Genomic DNA, 17216 nt, shown 5'->3' with positions numbered 1-17216 from the left:
TGGCGGAGCTGTCATTTGTACTCAGGTGATTCATACTGAAAGGTTTCCGATGTCATTATGGTCGCACGACGAGAATTAACAAGACTTGAGCTCGGAATGGTAGTTGGAGCTAGACGCATGGGCCATTCCATTTCGGAAATTGTTAGGGATTTCAGATTCCGAGATCCACAAAGCGTTAAGAGTGCGCCGAGAATATCACATTTCAGGCATTATCTGTCACTACAAACAACACAGTGACCGACGACTTTCATTGAACGAGCGAGAGCAGCAGCACTTGCGTAGAGTTGTCTGTGCTGACAGAAATGCAACACAGTGCTATATAGCCGCAGAAATCAATAGGGGACGTAAAACGAACGGATCCGCTAATGGGCTATGGCAGCAGACGACCACGCAAGTGTCTTTGCTACCACCACGAAATCGCCTGCAGCGCCTCTCCTGTGCTCGTGACGATATCAATTGGACTCTAGACGACTGGAAAACCGTGCGCTGGTCAGAAGAGTCCAGATTTCAGTAGTTAAGAGCTGTTGGTAGGGTTCGAGTGTGGAGCAGACCCCACAGAGCTATGGACCCCAGTTGTCAACAATGCACTGTGTAAGTTGTGATGGCTTCATAATGGTGTGGGCTATGTTTACGTGGAATACACGAGTCCTCTGGTCCAAGTGAACCGATCATTGATCGGAAATGGTTATGTTTGGCTACTTGGAGACCATTTGCAGCCATTTATGGACTTCATGTTTCCAAACAACGATGCCATGACACCGGGCCATAATTGTTCGCTTCTGGTTTGAAGTACATTCTGTACAATTCTAGCGAGTGATTTATCCAGTCAGATCGCCCGACATGAATTCCATTGATCATTATCGGACATAATCGAGAGGTCAGTCCGTGTACGACATCCTGCAGTGGCAACACCTCCGCAATTATGGACGGCTATAGAGACAGTACGGCTCAAATTTCTGCAGGGACTTTCGACCACTTGTTGAGTCCATGCCATGTCGATTTGCTGCACTATCCTGAGCAAAAGGGGGACCGACACGATATTTGGAGGTATCCCACAACATTTTTCACTTCAGTGTACAAAACTACATTTCTTTAATTTCTCCTACAGTTTCTTACTATAGATCTATACCTTGTTTATAGTTTGTATCTTACAAAACCTTGGCCTTTACAGTGCATTGCGTCACTGATTCGCGAACGCGTACTCAAAAAACAGATAAAATTGTTATTAAATTGGAGCAGAGTATTGGATATTCTCAGAAAAAATGTTCATAGGCCATAGGGAATGACTGGTAATATAAAACATGCACCAGAACCAAGAGGGAATAGAAGACCAACAGACAAGTGTTCGGATTAAAACGGATGTAAGGCAGCGATGCTGCCTTTCGCTCCTTTTGTTCAACATGTACATGGAAGAAGCAATGTCGGAAATAAAAGAAAACTTCAGAAGTGGGATTAAAATTCAGTGCGAAAATATATCAATAGCAACATTTGCTGATAGCATTTCTGTCCTCAGTGCAAGTGCGGAAGAATTACTGAGCGAGTTGAATGGAACGTAAAGTCTACTGAGCACAGAGCATGGCTTGAGAGTTAATCAAAGAAATGCGACAGTAGTGATGAGTAGGATAAACGAGATTACTGAAAAGCTTGAATCAAAACTGAGGGCCGCGAAGTAGACGAAATGATTTTTGCTATACGGGAAACAAAACAAACGCATGACGCTCGAAGATACCAAGAAGCACGCTAGCACTTAGAGAGCATTCCTCGCTAAAGTAAGTCTGCATAGAACTCAACCTAAGGAAGGAATTTCAGAGAGTGTGCATCTGCAGCACAGTTATGAGTGAAAGTGAATCATGTAGCGTGGGGTAATCGAAAAAGAAGAGAATCAAAGGTTCTAAGATTTGTATTACAGAAGGTTTTTTAAAAAAAGGAAGTAGATGATAGGAAAAGCGTTAAGACATCACGAAATTACTTCCATGATACTAGAGGCAGCTGTAGAGGGCTAAAATTGTAAAAAAAATGGCTCTGAGCATTATGGGACTTAACTTCTGAGGTGATCAGTCCCCTAGAACTTTTTCTTTATTTCCAGAAAAAAAAATTATTAATTATACAATTTAGCCCACTGCCTTATGTGATTAGTGGGCCGAAATAGTGATACAATAATATAAGTTGCAGCTATTCTAAGTTATATATTAGTAACTAGTTAGTAGGTAAGCTATGAGGAAAATGCAATTGGGCAAATTAATGTGTCAATTTACAACTAAGCAGGTAACCTAACTATGGACTACTCACTAAGGCCTACAGCGTTACAAATGTGTCAGTTGAGATATAAACCTACTATAGAGCCTTGCTCATTGAGCTAACCCCAATGAGCGTGCCCCTGACACTGGGCAGGCCAAGATGTTGATCGCTGCAGGTTCCTAAGGATAGTGTCTAAAAACTAAGCCCTACAACTAAACTTATCCAAGGTCGAATCAGGTGCGTTGTCTAGATCGGTAAGGTTGCACCCCACTCCCCCTAAGTCTCGAGGCGCGGCGGATTCAAGACTGAGGAAGTCGGCCTTTCCGCGCCCAGGCGGTTTGGGAATAGGGTACCGGACTCTATCGGTGTTTAGGTAAGTCTCTTATAGGTGCTAGTTTAATTCTCTCAGATAGTTCTTTCAGACTTTCTGTGATACCACGTTAGCCAGTTCGTTAATGGTCTGAAAAGTGTCGTGTTGTCTGAGCAGTCTATATGTGTCATTGTGCGGTAGTTGGTCGCGTAACACTGAGGCCACATCATTGAAAAGGGGGCACTCGTAGACTACATGGTCAGGAGTACCCTCCGGAACACCACAGTCACACGCAGGTGTCGCCCTTTTCCCGAATCGACATAAGTATGTCGAGTAGGGTCCATGTCCAGTGAGAAAGTGAATTAGTCCCCGGGTTGGTTCGAAATATGTCATTCCCATCCTTTCCCTAACATCTGGTAGAAAATCAAAGTTCTGCGCCCTGTTTCTACGCCTTCCCACGAATGTTGCCATAGCTTATCCCTTCTTAACCTAATCTCAACTTTGTTCCCAGCCCTGCTGCCTATAATTTCCTCTGTTTTCTCCAAATTCCCCTTCTTTGCCCAGTACCAAGCGGCCTGTTCCCGAATTTTGATATCCAAGGGGCAGAGCCCCATTATGACTAACAGGGCTCCTCCCGTTGTAGTCCTATATGCCCCCACTGATCTCATAATCATATTTCTCTGCACTCTTCTCACTGTCATGGCGGGCACCACCCTCGTGAGCCTGTGCGCCCAGACTCCCGAGCCGTAACCCACTATTGAGGTCAGTATGCTATTGTGGTAAAGTTTGATGAGATGTGGTGGGAGATGAAATCGTTTGTGTCCAATGGAGATGAGGTTGTTGAGTACTTGTAGGGCTCTTTGAGTTACGGTTTCGATGTGCCTACCGAAGGACCACCTTTCATCAATGATGATACCGAGATAGCGAGTCTCACGTCAAATGGTTCAAATGGCTCTGAGCACTATGGGACTTAACATCTATGGTCATCAGTCCCCTAGAACTTAGAACTACTTAAACCTAACTAACCTAAGGACAACACACAACACCCAGCCATCACGAGGCAGAGAAAATCGCTGACCCCGCCGGGAATCGAACCCGGGAACCCGGGCGTGGGAAGCGAGAACGCTACCTCACGACCACGAGATGCGGGCGAGTCTCACGTCACCGGAGAACTGGTGAGCCCTCTATCCTGACGGATTGCGAACTAGTTGTCCCTTTAGTAGAAGGTATGTGGACTTGGCTGGTGAAATCTTCATCTTTGTGTTTCGGCACCAAAGTTGTAGTGTTTCTATCGCTTTTTCTATTTTGGGCTCTATGTCCTCTCGGCTACGGCCGCCGACCAGTAGGAGGAGGTCATCTGCGTAGGCTATCACCTCTAGCACTTCGTCACTTTGCTGTAGTTTGTCTAGTAAGGGTTCCATGTGGATGTCCCAAAACAGGGGACCCAGTACGGAGCCCTGGGGACATCCTTTTGTGATAAGTTTTTCTTACTCTTGTGCCAGGGGATGATAGCCAGACCTCCCGATCCTCGCAATAGCTCCTGAGACACCCTTATAGCGGCCCTGGACACTCCTTCTCCCGTAAACAGGAGAAGAGCGAAGGCCACCATTGTCGAAGGCGCCACTTATGTCCACCATGATGCCGACAACGTACTTGTACGGGGTAGAGCCACAGACCTCGGCCGCCAGGGCGATTGCACCAGATGCCGATCGCCCAGGCCTGAAGCCGAACTGCCTGCTGCTCATCCCGCACAGCACTCGGTGCGTAGCCAGTCTGTCAGCCAGTAGTCTCTCCAGAACCTTCCCAAGCAGATCGAGCAGGCAGATTGGTCTGTAAGATTTTATTTCTGCTGGGTCTTTGTCAGCTCCTTTCTTGATGATTACGACATTTGCCCTCTTCCAGATTCGAGGGTACTTTTTCTGCCTGAGACATTCATTGTAGAGGTGAGTTAGAGGGGCGACTATCTGGGGGGCCAGGAATTGCATCACCTCCGCCACAATGCCGTCCGGCCCGGGAGCTTTCCCTCTCTTCAGGGATTTTATATGGGCAGCTACCTCCTCTTCAGAGAATGGGTAAACTGCCGTTACATTTCCATATACATTGTTGTTGTTCTCACGCAGCTACCGTTGTTCATCTGTCTCTCCATCCGCGGTGTCGTCAGGCAGCCGGGACTGGAGAAGGACCTCAGCAGTTTCCTGCCAAGACTCCGTCATCCCGCCCCCATGCCTGACGGTTGAGAGCTCCATCGGAGAGCGGATTTTTTCTCGGACAAACTTGTAGGGGACTCCCCATGGGTCTAAAGCTAGTTGGTTCAAAACAAAGTGTTCCCAACTTTTTGATCTTACTTCGCGTAGTTGTTTTTGGAAATTGTCTTTAGCTTCCCGGTATAGCTGCAACCATCTTTGTCTTTCCAGCCAGACGACACTACGCTGTTAGTGCCTCCTGAGCCTTCTAACAGACTGGCGCATCTCCTCCAGTTCAGCTGACCATGGTGACGGAGGGGCCACCATGGCCTTCCTCCTAGTAGGTACAGCAGCTTTCACCGCTCGAGTTATTGCTTTCACCAGTTTCTCGGCTCTGTTGTCTCCGTCAATGTCCAGGTGTCCGCCACCTTCTGGCAGTGCAGGAATGTCGCACTTCCTAGCAAGTCTTTCCCAATCGGCTCTTTTGTAGTTGTATTGCACCTCCCACCCCATGGCCCAGCGGCTCTCCTTGTCTCCTATAGTGAAGGTAATGAGATTGTGATCGCTAGTGGTGGCGTTCTCTTCTACTCTCCACTGCTGAATGAGATGCGCAGCATTAGGCGTAGCCAGGGTCACATCAATGTTTGTGCCTTGGCCACCTCCCGCCACGTAGATCGGAGGATTGCCCGGCTTGTTAGCCACCACCAGCTGCAAGGCCATGGTGGCCTCTTCTGCCTTCTCTCCATTAGGGTCCCTGGTGCCGCTGTACCATAGGGGGGATTTGGCGTTTATATCAGCTGTTACAATTGCTTTCCGCCCCCACAACGCCGTGATAACTGTGGTAAGGTGTGCCAAATGTCTCTCAATGTCGTCATCATACTGGAAATACATGTTGATGAAGACAATTGCTCCCGATGAAGACTGCAGCTCTACGACGTTGCAGTGGCTAGTTGTAAACTGTGTTAATACTGTGGCCCTTAGAAGCTTATTGGTTATTATGAATGCCGATCTTGGGTCTTCCCCTCTGCTTACAACTTACCAGGTCGCAGCTGTGAAAGCTATTTTCCCATTTAGGGAGTACGGCTCTTGCAGACAGACCACATCTAGTCTCCTCTCCTCCACTTCCTTGCGTAGCTCCTGCATCACTAGTCTGCTGTTATGGGTGTTAAGTTGTCCAATGGTGATTTTCGTCATGTAGTTATTTATGGGAAGTATGTGTGGATTCTGTCATTAGGCATGTCTTACTCCAGTCGAATGAGATGCGTCCATTTGCCAAAACTGCTTGTTCATAGATATCGTCCAGGTCGAATTTTTTCACCTCGTTTTTCGAAAACTTTCTTTAGTAGGTCCCGCAGGGCTCCGAAGTCGGTGGGGAGATTCACTGACTTGAGTTGTATTCTGTCCACGGCCTCCATTACCGAGAAGGTGACTCTCCTACCATATTCATGTCCCACCCGAACCACGTGTCTCAAGGCAGTGGTCAGGGTAGTCGGCTGCTCTAGTCTTCCCAGTTGCATAGTGAATTCAAGATTGGGATAGACTCTGACTGGGTCGACTGGTGGCAATCTGACAACAGGATCTATTGTGATAGCTGTTTCGCTGGAGCTAGTTATTATGTTTTCCTGAACTGGTTTCTTTGTAGATCTATTCTCCTCTGTTGAGATTGCCACAGTCTCTGTTACAGGATGCCATTGCCGTTGATCTTTAGTCGGCCTCGTCTCCCGGCTTGGGGAGGAGGGGAACGTGACTGTAAGAGGCTCGCTTTGAGTCCCTCTGTCCGTAGTGGTAGAGTCTGTTTGAGTGCTTAAGTCAGTGATTTTAATGGTGGCGCTCGTGAGCGACCTCAAGAATAACTTGAAGGCACTTGCCCTCATGGCATCCCTCCTCCTTTTGCTCGGGGATTTTCTTTTGGGCATCCTGTTTGCCTTAGCTTGATTAGCCATAGTCTATCCTTGAAATCAATCTTTGTTCCAGGAATCTGTAGGTGGGGCAGTTACGTCCAGTGGCTCTACAAGGTTTTTTGCCCCGTCTTTTACAAGGGATGCAGACTGCTGCAGCCCTACAGTCTTTCCTCACATGACCATCCCGAGCAGGTCGACCCCCTGGTACAGTGCCTCAGAACGTGGTCGAGATCTCCGCAACTGTGGCGACGTGGTACCACAAGATAGTCTCTGGTATTTATAGCGTGAAAGCCAATGTATAGTTTGCCTATTGCCGTTACTTTTCTCCACATTTGAGCGGAGACCTCGGCAACGTGATGAACCACATCACGGTCCCAAGGCCCCGTTTTGAATCTCAGTTTGAAACTTTCTTTAAATTCCTCGTCTGTCATGTCCTCAAAGTTTTGTGCCTTAATAGTGTTTTGTAATTCCTCATTAGTCATAATCGTTGGTACGTCATATAAGATGACTAACGGGTTTCTTTTCCTCGGTGGCTCGCATTTGACCACCGAGTTTAATTTGGCATTGTTCAGTAGTTTTTCTTTGTCCTCTTCTGAGGCAACTTCAACGATTACCGAGTTTTTGCTCGGTTTTACTTTGTTAATTTTGATTTTGTCTTTTACAGGATTTATGGTGGTAGTAAGTAGCTCCTGTATTTTTCTTACGCTAGTATCTTGATCAGGCAGGGTCCTTAGAAAGACCGTTGTGTCTGATCGTTTGGTGACTCTGGCAATAGTGTCCTTAGTTGTTTGCGGTTTTGGTGGCGCTTGTGCGACCACTCCCGCCCAGGTCTTAACAGCTTGCTTCCTTAATCTTTCGTTTTCTTTTTCGAGTTCCTCTACGCGGCCCTCAAGCTTGGCGTTAGCGATGGCCCAGCTTGAGGGCCGCGTAGAGGAACTCGAAAAAGAAAACGAAAGATTAAGGAAGCAACCTGTTAAGACCTGGGCTTACTACTTAAACCTAACTAACCTAAGGACATCACACACATCCATGCCCGAGGCAGGATTCGAATCTGCGACCGTAGCGGTCGCGCGGTTCCAGACTGAAGCGCCTAGAACCGCTCAGCCACGCCGGCCAGCTTACAATACGGAAAACACAAGTGCATAAGTACATGTCCTCTTTTTTTATTTGCAACATTTAGCTATATATTGCAGCTAATTCTCTACATAGTCACTGCTCTGACTTACACATTTGTCGTAGCGTGGTACCAACTTTCCGATACCCTCGTCATAGAAGACAGCTGCCTGTGATTTCTGCCAACTCCCCATGCTGGTATACAGCTTGTTGTCTGTGCGAAAATGCTTGTTGTCTGTGCGAAAATGCTATCCTCATAGCCAAGAGATTAAAATCAAAGGCAGCCAAGTCCGGGCTGTATAGTGGGTGATCAAACATTTCTCATCGAAAACGCAAGAAGAAAAAATGCGTAACATATACGTTACGTGGGTTGCATGAAAGCACGCGAAATCTCTAAGCAGGATTTTACAATTGGGGAGACATAATATTTTCTGTGCATCTTTACATGCTCACTGTGTGCTCAGAACGGAAAAATGCAACGTGTCACAATAGAGGGGCATACTAGAAACTCGGCGCAACTCATCTGTGCAAAGTTTCACCGGATTTTCACTATTGTTTTAATACTGCGACCCATCGGAAGATGAAAAAAACAATAGCCCTCATAGTATCATTCGTTTGTTGCTAATATTGCTGTTCTTCGAAGTACGGAACTATGACGATAGATTTTTCCGCGAGCGAAACAGGAGATAAACTGCGCTGAGAGTGCTTTTTGTGAACAACATTACTGCCTAGCACTGATAGTGCAGCGAATCTGAGACTGCCGACTTACGACGCTGAAGGTACATTTAATGAAGATGTTCGCTATTAACGCAACGAACGCACCTTTTTTTATTTCTGTTGTCGAGTTTCCAAAACAAATCCGCGCGGCCGGAGGAGAGATAAGCATGGCGCAATTTATGAGTAGTAAACGCGGAACTGAAACCCGACGCGAATGCGCACCCAACCAGAAATAATTTTCCCGACGATCCGCGTGCAAAAAAAAGCGATGCTCTGAATGAGTGCGAGCTATTAACATTCCTCGCCGGATAATGAGCCCCACTGCAGAAACGCTCGCCGCCGCCGCCGCCGCAAACTTCGTTATCGATGCGTCCGCTTCTTGCCAGCGCAGCCGGCTCTGCTCAAGGAAGGCTGCGGGAAAAAAACGAAAAGGCAAGGCAAGGCAGGCGGCAGCAGGAAAAAGATCGATGTGTGTGGCTGTCCCGCCAGTCAGGCAGGCGCCGTGTGAAACTACATTCCGGAACGGCTTAATTGCCGCTTCGTATGACGGAGCACTAGCGAGTTGATGGCCATCCGGAAGTTTGGCCAGCGGCGTTAAATGTCCGCCTTTCCTGGAGGCCTGGATATGTGCCGTCGGCACCGGCAACATTTATGTCCAACCAGTGTTTTGCGTCCCTATCAAGTAGGCGCATCAACAGATATCGAACCAATTTAGAGACGCGTGCTAGGATCGCAACAAGGCGTTGTCGCCCATACGAAAGTGTAGCAGAAATCGGAATCCATGGAAAAGAGACGACATAAGTCTTCCAAAACTTGTTAGGAGTTTGTGACCATTATTCGTAACCATAGGGAGCATCAGAATCAGAAATGAGATATTAGGCATATATCGAAGCATAAAGACAGTAATTTTTCTCTCCCTCAATAAAGGAACGGAATATGAAAGAATGTTAGTACTCCATACGACCGGCCTGGATAGACGCGCGTGTTAGCACGCCGCTCCCAGGATTCGGGGAGACGTCCCGGCCCTCGATGGAATCCGCCTGGCGGAATAACGACGAGGGCCGGCCAGCGTAGATGTGGGTTTTTGGCGGTTCCCATATCCGACTACGTGAATACCGGGCTGGTACCCAAGTCCCGCATCAGACACACGATTCGTTAGCATTTCCGAAACTACACTACTGGCCATTAAAATTGCTACACCAAGAAGAAATGTAGATGATAAACGGGCATTCATGGGACTCAACTGCTGAGGTCATTAGTCCCCTAGAACTTAGAACTAGTTAAACCTAACTAACCTAAGGACATCACAAACATCCATGCCCGAGGCAGGATTCGAACCTGCGACCGTAGCGGTCTTGCGGTTCCAGACTGCAGCGCCTTTAACCGCACGGCCACTTCGGCCGGCTCCAACATTACAAGTTCCGATTTTCCTTAACGTGCTTTTTCCCTTTTTCTTCTTTCGCTGCTTTATGTGTAAACTTCCTTGGGTTATTATACAAGAACGGACAATTTTTACTGCATTTCAAAGCTTTTAATTTCTCACGAATTAGGTATTTGGTTACAAGTTGATTTTCTGATCTTACTGTTTGGAAGATATGTGGTGTTCTAAGAAACGAATAATATGCAACTGGTAAAGGAAATACGTGGCAATTAGAAACACGATTGTGACTGTGCCCGAAGAGTAGTTACTAATAGCGAAGCCAACGACATAGAGCCGTTTTCTCTGTTCACACGCACTGAGTGGCACTTACTCCCAGTATTAAAAGAAATTCTGAATTTAGTACATCAACACTAAGTATAGAAGCAAAAATCAGAAACTGTATTTATTTCGCATTATTCTTCTCGCTTCCTTTCATAACCCGCATCAGCAGCTAAATCGTGGCAACGAAATTTGCTCCCACTATTAGAAATCGAACTGGTTACGACCGGATTTCCATTGAGTCATCGCGAGGAACTTTGGAGAACATTGCGCTCTTAAATACCAAATTGATCGAGTACATTATACGGACACAGTTGGATGCGATTATCGCCTGACAAGAAGCTGAAGATGGAAACGGCTTATTTACAACCAGTACACACTATATTTTTCTAACATAAATTATTCGTCGGATAAGCAAATATACGCTATCGTCAGGTACTCATTCTTGAGATACTAGCTTTAGCTATTAGCGGCCTCAGATTTGACTACAACATTGCCTCAATTTGTTCCTCGTCGCCATCTGATTGTCTCCTTTCTTTGTTCACAAACTGTAAATGTACCCGTTCTTCGCCAATGCTTACAGTTCTCCAAAGGTTAGTGTACGATGAGCGTGATCGCACAATCGTATGTGTTCTTCTTTTTACTGTTACTAAGCCACACCCGTGCCCGAGGCAGGAAGATCCACTTCACGAGGCAATGATGTTGCTCCGAAAATCCTGAGGCCTGTGAAACAGTAGCTGCTTTTAAAAGTCAGCAGAAATTTCAGTTTAGTTGTTCAGGAAACGATAGAACGATTGCTTGCACACTCTTGAGACATCGATTCCTGTAAACCACCTAAAACTATTATGTGTGAGACGGCTTCCTGATCGGTAGAATCATAGCTCACATTTATCTTTCGAATGCTATTCCAATATGAAACTTCGTCCTGTGGAAGACAAATGTTCAGCGCAGAACATCAATGAAACACATCCTGATGAATGAAATTTCCGAGCAAACATTTGTGTACTTATTTTACACGTTACCATTCACCGAGCGAGGTGGCGCAGTGGTTAGACACTGGACTCGCATTCGGAGGACGACGGTTCAATCCCGCGTCCGGCCATCCTGAATTAGGTTTTCCGTGATTTCCCTAAATCGCTCCAGGCAAATGCCGGGATGGTTCCTTTCAAAGGACACGACTTCCTTCCCCGTCCTTCCCTAATCCGATGAGACTGATGACCTCGCTGTCTGGTCTTCTTCCCCAAAACAACCCAACCCGTTACCATTCGAAAACATTGCAACTAGTCACTTCGTCAAAATGCATCTCGGATTTCTGAATATCTTCAGCTGGCTTAATGCAGTTCCATATAAGTCTTTCTAGTGTCGACTGCACTCAGAATGCTCCAGCTGCCTTTTGTTGGATAACAAATTTGTCACTCTGATCTACGAGTTACATATTAATATCAGAACTGAATAGTTAACTAATTAGCAGAAAAGTGCTACATTTTTATTTTCTGTAAACGTTGTAACTCTATGTCTCTCGCTTTATACAAGTAGTGATCAGTTTCTGCACTGGGATGTTATTTTGCGCAGATGTGAGTGAATAAAGATTTTATGATAGAATACTTATCGGTAGACAACCGTCTCATCTACAAAAAACTGGACTCGCACTCATTAAGAATATTAGGTCATTAACGTATTATACTGCGGTGAACCATGCCGCCCGCAGTATGGCTTAGTGTGTAGTACTGCTGGTTGGCGTGTTGCGGGTCACTATTTCAAACCCAACCAGCAGCAACATTTCGTTATTTAGTATTTATCGTTTCTGAAGTGTTCTTGACATTTTTTATATTTGTATATTAATGAATATTTGATGTTTCTATAAATACCAGCAGTCTGGAATATTCCATGTTTTTATAAGCAGCTGTACTCTCCGGCCAGGACTTCAGTTGTGTTCTGGCTGTACGTTAGTATCACTAATAAACTTGCTTTCAGTTAAAAGTGTTGTACATCAGTAACGACGCTTCTTTTGGATTTGGACTTCAGTGTGGTTACGACGTGACAGTATTTCTAGACCTAAGGTGCTGCTTTCTGTCTATTAAGAGGGTCTCATTCCAGTCAGCATCTTAAACAGATCTCCACTCGGACGTATTTCATTTAGAAGTCATTAAACTAAACTCCACCCGAACAGTCCATGAAGATCCAACGGCACCGACCGGCCGCCGTGTCAATCTCAGCCACAAGCGTCACTGAATGCGGATATGGATTTAGTAGTCATATTAAATGAAAATAAACATAAAGGAAACAAAAATTACGACATGTTGCGTTGAAAAGGACAAAAAAAGGTTAAATGGAAATAAATTTGATATGCGCAAGATTTTAAGTAGGTAGGAAGTAGAACGGCCAACGGCCTTGCCGCAGTGGTAACACCGGTTCCTGTCAGATCACCGAAGTTAAGCGCTGTCGGGCTGGGCTAGCACTTGGATGGGTGACCATTCGGTCTGCCGAGCGCTGTAGGCAAGCCTTTGTGAGTCAAACTGAGGAGCTACTTGACTGAGAAGTAGCGGCTCCGGTCTCGTAAACTGACATACGGCAGGGAGAGCGGTGTGCTGACCACATGCCCCTCTATCTCCGCATCCAGTGTCGCCCGTGATTGAGGATGACACGGCGGCCGGTCGGTACCGTTGCAGCTTTAAAGGCCTGTTCGGAGGAGTTTAGTTTAGTTTAGGAAGTAGAATGGAAAACAACAGGAGATAAAGCAAAACGATTAGGTCGAGAGTAGCAATGGCAAGACTAGAATTATGTAAGGAGAGAAGGATTTACTACTACAGTATGGAAAATGTGTAAAGGAAAAGGTTGCCAAATTAGCTCTGAACACTATGGGACTTAACAGCGGAGGTCATCAGTCACTTAGAACTTCTTAAACCTAACTAACCTTAGGGCATCACACACATCCATGCCCGAGGCAGGATTCGAACCTGCGACCGTAGCGGTCGAGCGGTTCCAGACTATAGCGCCTACAACCGCTCGGCCACTCCGGCCGGCGGTTTCCAAATTGCTTGTATGGTATATCTTACTGTACGGCACCGCACCTGGGACCGCGAGAAAGGAAACCATGAAGAGAGTGGAGGCTTTTGAAGTGTGAGTACGGCGGGCAGAGAAAGTGTCAAATGGGTTAAAAAAACAACAAACGAAGAGGTGCTGAGGAAAGTGGGAAAAGAAAAGGAAATACTTGACGAAACTGGCAATAGAGGACGATACAGCTCCGGCACATACTGAGTGAGAAGGAATTATACAACCTGTTTTAGGAGTATAACGAAAAGAAAAGAAGGACAAAGAAGGCCGACATCCAAGACGTTTTGTTCAGTAGGATACAACGACCAAAAGACGTTAGCGATCGACAGCAAAAAGTAGTGACAAGAATCAACTCACACAACAGAAGGATGATGGTGGCGGTATGATACTGAATCTGAAAGTTTTTGAAAGTTTAGATACCTTTGGATAACTTATGCATGGCGTTTAGGATGCCATGTTTACCCATCGTAACTTGAGCTTCACTGGAATGATACGCTTTTCTGGTTGTCGGACCATCGCAATCTCAGTTAAGGCACTCTAGAGTACATCCTTAAATGGAGGAATTGTATTGGCTGATACGTTGACAATGTATCGAGAAACATTGCGTTAAGAATCGGTTGGGGGAATCCCTGTGGCGTGCACACTACAGAGGTCCAGCAGCCCAGGAGTGGCTGAGTCGGCGAGGACAGCGTCAACCCCATGACGGCCGTGAGAGTGGTCTCGGTTTGCAGATAGACGCCTGCCGGTGAGTGGTCGGCGCATTCCTCTGTTGTCGGCGGCGTATCACAGAGTGCGACTAGTGCACTGTGGGTACCCGGCGCATCTACGGAGGCCTCTCTGCTTGCGGAAGAGACGCACCATGGTTCTCTAACCGTGCCTCAATACGTTCCAGACGTCTAAAGACAAACTTCCGGATTTACACCTCACGTTATTTTCAAGAAGAAAAATACACCTTTTGTCAGGGAATAGATGTTGTGGCTTTGAGTCTGCAGACTGGTTTGATGTTCCCGTCGTCGCTAGTCTTTCCTGTGCACGCCTCTTCATCTCAGGACTCTGCATAGTTCGTTGGCTGATTTGGAAAGGGGACCAAACAGCGAGGTCATCGGTCCCATCGGATTAGGGAAGGAAGGGGAAGGAAGTCGTCCGTACGCTTTCAAAGGAACCATCAATGCATTTGCCTGATGAGTTAGGGAAATCACGGAAAACCTAAATCAGGATGGCTGGACATGAGTTTGAACCGTCGTCCTCCAGAATGCGAGTCCAGTGTGCTAATAACTGCACCACCTCGTTCTGTACAATCTGCATAATTACTGCGACCTACATCCATTTGAACCTGCTTTCTGTAGCCAAAGTTTGGTCATGGCCCCCCACCTCCCCTCCCAAACACACACACGCACACACAGACGCTTCCCATCATTACCAAAGACACTACTACTTTATGTGTTTTGAAAGCAATACATGAAGACTTTCCTACTTGCTTGCCAGGCCTAAAGCAAGAAAGGATTTCCTGTTGGGGTTGTCTCCCTTAGCTTTTGGAGTTTCTCCTCCACCAAAAGGCAGTGGTTCGCTTCTCATTTAATCCCCAGAAAGGAGGGTTGCCTCATCTGCCAGCTACGCCGTTCCGAAGTCTTCCTTCTCCGCCGTCGCTGCCCTAATGGGTCTTCACCCGTAACCCTGGGCATTGGTTCCGTGTTATACCCCACGGGATTGAGTCCCTGCCTGAACTCAGCCATCCTAGCAATCCGGCCTAATGAAGTGTAGGATGCCCACTCCTGCGACGTGGACGCGCCAGACAGGAATTACTCCAGTGGAGGAATAGGGAAGGGGACCCTACCTCCCTGGAGCCAGGTTAATGATTGTGTATGGTTTCAAAATCAAACAATAAAACACGTGATTTGGAATAAGGAAGTTTCAGAGAAAGCAAAACTCTTTATGTATAAGAATTATTACTTCCCTATTGTCACCTATGGTGGAGAAACATGGACAATGACGGAAAGGGATTGGAGCAGACTGCAAGCAGGGAAATCAAATTTCTCAGAGCAGTTAAGGGAAAAACAAGAATGGACAGAGTAAGGAATGTAGAGATTAGAAAGGACCTTAAACAAGAAAGTATGAGAGAAGAAATTGAAGAAACGAGATTAAGATGGTATGGGCATGTTAAGAGGATGCATGGGCAGAGACTCCCCAAAATTATGGAAGAAATAAAAATGGATGCGAAAAAACCTAGAGGGCGCCCAAAAACACGGTGGAAAATGGGAGTGAGAATATCTGTGCAAAGGAGAGGAAGAAAAGTGGTGGGAGGACCGAGCCAAATGGAGAGGACTCGTCAGCACCTAGACCTGGACGTAGCTGGAGCGGGATCCGGATATAAACTGCTACTTTATGCCCCAGGCTGTTATATCAACCGATGTCATCTTTTAATCATTTTGGATTAATTTGGTTCACCGTTCGTTCATTAGTTATCCGATCTGTCCATCTAATCTTCAGCATCCTTCTATAGTACCACATTTCAAAACACAAATACCATCTTAGCAAATTTCTCTTTACAGCAATGCTTTTCTAGTTATTGCCCCTCTGAATGACATACCCTCTCTACTCCGGTCATCAGCAATTATTTTGCCGCCCAAATGAAAGCGTTCTCTTACCTTTAGTATCTCATTTCGTAACACAATTCTCTCACAAGGAACCTCTTGAGTGTGAGTGATGATATTTGGTTTGTGAGTCTCTCAAATGCGTGGTTATTAGCGCCCGTACAATTTCCCAAGCTTTACTCTGTCCAGTTTCGCCATTTTCGCGAATGGCGATGAAATGATGAGGACTATACAAGCACCCAGTCCTCGGGCGGAGAAAGTCACTGCCCCGGCCTGGAATCGAAGTCGGGACCCAGTGATAGAGGCAATGACGTTAGCCACTAGACCACGAGCTGCGAACTCGCAAGCTTAGTCTTTAGTTCTGTGCTAAAAAATATGGCAGGACAAATATTAGCTGCTAATGATTCACCATGTACATCAGGAGGGCGACAGAAAATGACTGTCCGGAAGGTGCACAGATCAACCTACCATTCGATCTGTGTATTACATTTCACAGAATGGATATCTTCGACATTCAAGATATGTTCAAAACACCTTTAACTTCCACCATGAACTCTGAACGAAAAATAGCGCTCCATAGTGACCACAAAGGTTCGTACTATCAAAATCTAAGGCCAGTTCAATTACAAACCGTGTGGGACGTTCACCTAGGTATCCACTATTAAAGAATGCATATAGAGTGATATTGGTGAAAGTAGGTGATGAGAAATGATGGGATGTGAAGGCATGCACCCAAACGCGAAACAGTTTGTCGTGGAGGTTCTCGTAAAACTGGCTATCCTTCAAGGCGCAGCTACAGGTAGTGCTGTAATATAAGCACGGAAAAAAACAAACATATAGAGGCTGAATTTGTCTAGTAGTTCTATGTGATATGAGTTGCAATGACGCATATTTTTCAGGAGCTATAGTTTTCTCTAAAGGAAGATGATTTTTACATGCAGACCAGGAATCAAGCAAAAGCAAGTTACTTTGACCAGCTGTTAGCCAAAAGCAGTGCTCATACTGTAGCTGTAGTTGTCTTACATCCATTTTCCCCACTCTCGCTTGCTGTAACGTAAATATTCCCTACAACCCTTGCAAGATTAAGCACACGAGAAAGAATCGTATGGGGGCAGAGCACCTCCAACTTCTCGCAGCAAAATAAATAACTATCTAGCCAATTTAAACATCCAGATTAACAGTCGGCATAATTGTATACGAAAGCGTTACGGCATTAATGTTGGGTTGATCTTAATACAACTCTTGGTACCACTGATTTCCAGGGTTCCTTTCATAAGCAATTTCTCTTTAAATTCCGATTGGTTGGAGTTGAAAACAAATTGCTTACTGAACTATGGGATAAATTTATTTATCTCATCTACAAATTTTGTGGCCGATTCCACAGTTTGCTGTGCATCGTCAGGTTGACGC

The 17216-nt window shown here is 45.9% G+C and overlaps 1 pseudogene; it reads left to right on the top strand.

Annotated features, from left to right (window-relative positions):
• The first annotated feature begins 12542 nt into the window (after window positions 1–12542).
• Window positions 12543–12660, top strand: LOC126482658 (5S ribosomal RNA; annotated as a pseudogene).
• Window positions 12661–17216: the final 4556 nt, after the last annotated feature.

Source organism: Schistocerca serialis, chromosome 5 (genome assembly GCF_023864345.2).
Source record: "Schistocerca serialis cubense isolate TAMUIC-IGC-003099 chromosome 5, iqSchSeri2.2, whole genome shotgun sequence".
In the NCBI taxonomy this organism is placed as follows: domain Eukaryota; kingdom Metazoa; phylum Arthropoda; class Insecta; order Orthoptera; family Acrididae; genus Schistocerca; species Schistocerca serialis.
This window is presented reverse-complemented; position numbering and strand designations above follow the sequence as displayed.